This window comes from Arachis hypogaea, chromosome 15 (assembly GCF_003086295.3).
Source record: "Arachis hypogaea cultivar Tifrunner chromosome 15, arahy.Tifrunner.gnm2.J5K5, whole genome shotgun sequence".
NCBI classification, from domain to species: domain Eukaryota; kingdom Viridiplantae; phylum Streptophyta; class Magnoliopsida; order Fabales; family Fabaceae; genus Arachis; species Arachis hypogaea.
In genome coordinates this window covers 31,316,323-31,322,538 of record NC_092050.1, presented here as the reverse complement: position 1 = coordinate 31,322,538, position 6,216 = coordinate 31,316,323, and positions in this window count along the sequence as shown.

The following is a 6,216-nucleotide window of genomic DNA, read 5'->3' as shown; positions in this document are numbered from 1 at the left end:
TTAATTAAAGATTCAATTTATAAGCTTACTTAGCCATATATGCATCCTTACCCTTACCTTGGCCCCATTACAACCTTGAAAAGACCTCATGATATTTGCATTGGTATATTAAATGTTGTTGATTGGTTAGGAGAAGAACAAAAATTAGAGAGCATGATTAGAGAAGGATAGAGTGATGACCCTATACACTAGAGAGACTAGAGTGTACATACATCATCAGTGAGGTTCCATGCTTGAATTTCTATGTTCCCTGCTTTCATGAGCTATCTTCTTGCATTTTTATCTGTTCTTACTGTATAAGAATTGAGTTAGTGGAATTTGATTTGTAATTGTTTTGAAGGCTTACTTACTTTTGATCAAGTGGACAAGAATTATATAGTTGCATTCGCATATATAGGTTGCATTGCATTGCATGGGTTTTACATGTTCTTACTCATTCATTTTATCTCCTTCAACTAAGCATGAGGACATGCTAATGTTTAAGTGTGGGGAGGTTGATAAACTACTATTTTATGGTTTATATTGTGTTTAATTGTGTGGTTTTATCATGATCTTTACCCACTTATTTATTAGATAAGTATGCATTTATAATTCCTTCCTAAAGTTATTGCATGATTGAAAACTTGCTTCCTAGAGACTTTTAATTATGTATTTTATTTCTCCTTTATTCCATTCGATGCCGTGATATGTGCGTTAAGTGTTTCAGGCTTTATAAGGCATGAATGAGTTAGAGATTGGAAAGGAAGCTTGCAAAAATGGAAGGAACACAAGAAATTGAGGAGATGACCAGCGAGAAGCGACGCGGCCGCATGGATCACGCGACCGCATGAAAGAGAGGAAATCGCAGCGACGCGGCCGCATGGATGACGCGGCCGCATGGATGACGCGACCGCGCGAGTTGGAAACTACACAAGCGATGCGGAGGTGTGGACGACGCGTCCGCGTGGCAAAGCGAAACGCTGAATGACGCGTCCGCCTGAATGACGCGTCCGCATGACATGCGCGATCTGCATAATCTGCAGAATCGCTGGGGGCGATTTCGGGCCTTATTTTGACCCAATTTTCGGCCCAGAAAAGCAGACTAGAGCCAGAGAACATGCAGAAACCAACAACAACATTCATTCCGCATAGTTTTAAGTTTTTAGATTTAGTTTTCCTCTCCTCTAGGTTTTTCTCTCTACACATTCATAGTTTTTAGGATTTGTTATTTTCATTGTTTTTGCATTGGGATATTGAGAAGAGTTATTGCCTCATCAAGACTTCGACATTCTAGTTCGTTCTCTTTACTTGTCTCTTACTCTTCCATGTTCCTTAATTTACTTAGTTTTACTATTGGATTATTTTAGCATTTATTAATATAAGAATTACTTTTATTTTTAATTAATCTTTTGATCATTATTTATCATGTCTTTCTTTAATTCCCTTTCTTATGTTATGAATTTTACATTTACAATGAGCGAGTAGTTCCCTAACTTGATGGGGAGTTGATTGAAAGGAATCCTTGAGTTGGAATGCTCAAGAGAAAGATTGTAATTGGGTTTATTGTTGGATTGCTCTCTAGTCACTAACACCAATCCTCCCAAGAACGGATTAGAACTTGTGGATAGAAACAGCATTCCAGCTTGTTTGACTTTCCCTTACTTAGTAAGGGACAACTAAACAAAATAACCCTCAATTGTCAATTAATCTTGAGAGTACTCCAATAAGAATAGGGCTTCCAACTAATCAACTCCCAGTCAAGGCTTTTATTTAAATTTATATAAATTCTCTAATTTAATTTTCTGCCATTCAACTCAACCCTTTTTGAAAACATCTGATTAATAAAATAGCACACTTTTCTGCAACTCGTTGGGAGACGACCTGGGATTCATACTCCCAGTATTTTAATTTTAATTTCTGTGACACCCTTCTAAATTAATAAGTGGATTTCTGGTTGGTTGAGAACTATACTTGCAATGCATATTTTATAATCATTCTTAACTCGCCAATTTCCGCCCGCATCAGTATTCCATTCATCTCTGCCCAGTTTTCGAAATTTCCCACTGTTACACGTTTTTGGGTAGTTAGTGTTGAAATCTTGTGATTTTGGGTGTTTAGGGATACTCGAACATGGATTCTAATCGGGTTCTATCCCTACTTCATATGGGCTAAGGTAAGAAGTACTCAAACTCTTGTGATTTGTCATTTTTATGAGCCCTAGGTTGATGTATGTATGTGATATTAGTTATGTTAGTGTATTTGGTGATGTTGGTGCACAATTGGGAGATTGGTATTGCTTGAGGAGCTTTGGTGAGGCTTGGAGCTAAGGTTGGTGAAGACTTCCAAAGAAGAGGCTCAATTGGTTTGGCTACAAGAGGTACGGTTTAAGTTTCATTTAAGTATCGTGTGGTGTGATGAGAATTCCTAGGCTAGATGCCCCTAGGATTAAGTTTGGATTGTGTAAATGGTTGGTGCTAATATGCATAGTTGGTATGTAATGTGAATTAATGATTAGGTTGAGAATTGTGTGGCCTTGTATACTTGGTGTATTGAAAATTTGATGTATTGGGTAATGAGTATTGATTTGTGGTTTATGTATTTAAATTGTGAAATTGGGCCGGAGGCCGAAAAGAGGTAAGGAAGGTAAGTTGACGTGTGCATTGTATGATGACACAAGTTCTTGGATGAATTTCAGATAATGAATATATGAATGATTGGGTGGGTTATTGAATAATAAGGTTTGAGGAGTTGAAGAGTGGAATTTGGTAATTTTGGGTAAAATTATGTAGATGAGGTATGTTTGGTTTTCGTTGAGATATATTATGTGGTCATATATGTGATTATGATTATTGATACCTTGATGGCATGACGATACATGAGAGATATGTATATTGTGATATATGCTTGAGGAATGATTAAGGTTGATTTGTGGGTGAAACCACGTGATAGTGAGTATGATATTGATTATGTATAATGATGGTTGATTGGAAATAGTATTTTTGGAAATTGGGATGAGGAAGGATGTATGACATGTTAATGTGTTTGTAATTTAGCCATTTGTTTGAAATGGGTAAAAATGGTTATATGGCGGTTTTGTAAATTGCGGTAAGGTGTTAATGTATGAGTTGAGGAGGCTTGATGTTGATTTCGGTATATTTTGATTGATTTCAAAAAGGGAAGATATTGGCATGTTTTGGTTGATTTTGAAAAGAGTTGAAAATGGCTTGTTTTGAAAATGGCACTTTGTGGTTTTGTGTGAAAACATGGTTTTTGGGCATGCTTTGACGGGACATAACTTGGACTGTAGATTTCCATTTTGTGCCAAACTTGTTTAGAAGTAAAATTGGATCCGGGATGTCCAAGCCATTCAAAGAACGAGTGAAAATGATTTAAAATGAGAAAGTTATGTCCGTCGGGAGATTGGGGGTTGAATCTGTGAATTCTGCAGCTTTTAACTTAGAAAATTTTTAGCAGAATGACCCTCCACGCGTAGGCGCACTTGGCGCGTACTCGTTGTTCTTCAAGAAGGCACCATCCATGCGTGTGCGTGGTGTGCGCGGGGGCGTCGATGCGCTGCACCAAATGCCCAGTCATTTTCCCGAGAGTTGTGCCAGTTTTGTGCCTGGGCCGCAAGTGCACCCACGCGTACGCGTGGCTGACGCATACGCGCCGTTTGGCTATTTTTCAATCCGCGCGTCCGCACGTATGACACTTGCGCGTCGATGAGTTTTGTGTCCATCCACGCGTGCACGTGGAGTGCGCGTACGCGTGGCCCTATTTTCATGCCAAAGTTGATTTTTGAGTTTTAAAAGCCAAATCTCATGCTTCTAAGCCTCCGATCTCACCCCTTATGTGTTAAATCATTATGATGTGCCTAGCAATGAGAAAGGACTAGGGGATGTGGTAATTTGCGAGTGAAGCAAGGGGAAAAGTTATGATCAATGATGATCAAAGATGATTATATGAGATATGGAGGATGACGGTGGAAGTACCGTGTATGCCATGAGCCGAAGGGCTATATTTATTGATAAATGGCTAGTTCTTGATTGAACCATGAGCCGGATGGCTGAGTTATTGCCGGGTTATGGCTAAGCCATTATTGGTTATGGCTGAGTATAAAAGCATATATGATTAATGAATGAATGTGTTAAATGGATAATAATGGAAAATGTTGAAATGTGATGTGTGACCCCGGGTAGTAGGCAGTGGCGTTGTCCACTTGCTCCGGGTATGAGACAGGAAAGGATGTTTATGATAAATGAGTTTAATTATGGAGTTTTGAATAAATGTGTATTTGTGATACCTGGGTAGTAGTAAGGGTGGTGGTTCATCCCGCTTGCTCCAGGTTAATGTTTGAGATTTGATAACAATGATGATTGCTTTTAAACTGAACGAATATATGTTTTGAGATCCTGGGTAGTAGCAAGGGTTGTGGTTCATCCCACTTGCTCCAGGTCAGAGATTGTGATGCCTGGGTAGTAGCGGCAGTAGTGGTGAATCCACTCGCTCCAGGTTGAGCTTTTAAACACCCGCCTGGGTAGTAGCCGCAGTAGTGGTTATTTCACTGGCTCTGGGTTGAGTGGGCAGTAGCAAGGGGTTTGTAGCTCAAACCTACTTGCTCCACAAGGGGTGTTTCTGTCCAATGGTTAGCTACCAGGACATGTCGGGTTGGCTATATAACCGACAGATGATATCATCAGCCATAGGGCAGGCATTCATCATTTGCATATGTTTGAATTTTTGGGTTTGCCTATTTGTTTTGGATTTCTACATCACATATGCTATGTTACCTGATTATGTGCTACTTGTTCTACTTGTACCTTATTTGTGTATTACTTGCCTGTATTGCTTGTGTTTGTACAACTGGGAGGCCCTCATGCTGGTGTCGGTGGATGTCGAGGGCTATTCTGGTTGAGATGAATTGATGATGCGATTGCATGATGATGATGATCATTGAATGAGATAATTTGAACTCCCTGGGTAGACGCAGTGATGTGGTTTCACTAGTTCCAGGTGAAGGTACGATGTATTGATATAGAATTGTTGAGGTAGAACAACTTGTGATGGTTTTGCTTATGATTCTGAGTCTGATTCGTGGAAGAGTCAGCGAGTTGGGAAACATGTGAAACATGAATTAGATTTAGCACTCCCTTATGACAGTTGCCTATTCATGGATTAGCGAGAACATAGGAATGGATAATTGGTGAAGGAGTTTAGGATACTTAGTGAGTTTTTATTGCAGTGCATTGTATTTATTTGGCACTTTTACCGTACTGGGAACCCATGGGCCCGGGGTTCTCATTCCGTATATATCTCTTGTTTTTCAGATACAGGTTCAGGTGCTCAGAAGTGAGTTGTGGGTCGTCTAAGAGACGGCGAAGATCTTTATTTTCTCTACTTTGTGTTTTGCTTAGAATCTCTCCACCTTTGTTTTGAAAAGATTATATTATGTATTGAACTCTTTTGAATTTGCCTATAGAGGCTCTCATATTTCCTTCGGGAGAGATTAGGATATACCGTTGTCAACTACTTTCACACTGTACCCTAACCGGCCTAAACTTCGCGGGTCGCGACTAGTGGCTATTTACTTATGCTATATGTATCTATCTGTTATCTACCTCTTAATCTCCTCTACGCCTTGTCTGTATATCGCTTTCGGCTTCACGGTTTATCTTTTGTTGTCGAAACGTGAGTGATACGTCTTCGCAATTTTATTTCTACTCTTTTCAGGCTTCTCGATTAATACTCCTTTCGAAATTACCTACTTTTATATATTAAAAATCCACCTGAGAGTCGTACCACCGTAATATCATTGACTTATGACTCGAGCATAAGGATTTGAATATTAGGGTGTTACATTATGGTATCAGAGCAGTTCGTCCTCGTGAGCCTGAAGGATGGAACTGCTTATGCTTCAATGCATACTCTGAGTCTGTGCTTGTGCTAGTTAGGGTATCTAACCGATACATCTAGCATGAAGTCCATGAGTGTACCTTTGGTACTTTGAAGCACTATACTTCCGATATTGAGACTGATCAACTTGATATCGATTGTTTGGTGTGTATAGGAACCAGATGGCGCCTCGTGGACCCGGTCGGGGACGTGAGAGAGATCGTACTAATACGCAGGAATCGGAAATCAACCCGAATAACCCGGTAAACCTTATGGCAGCGTTGGAGAATATGGCTGCTGCTATGCAGGCCACTGCGGAGGCTCTTGGACAATAGATAAACAATA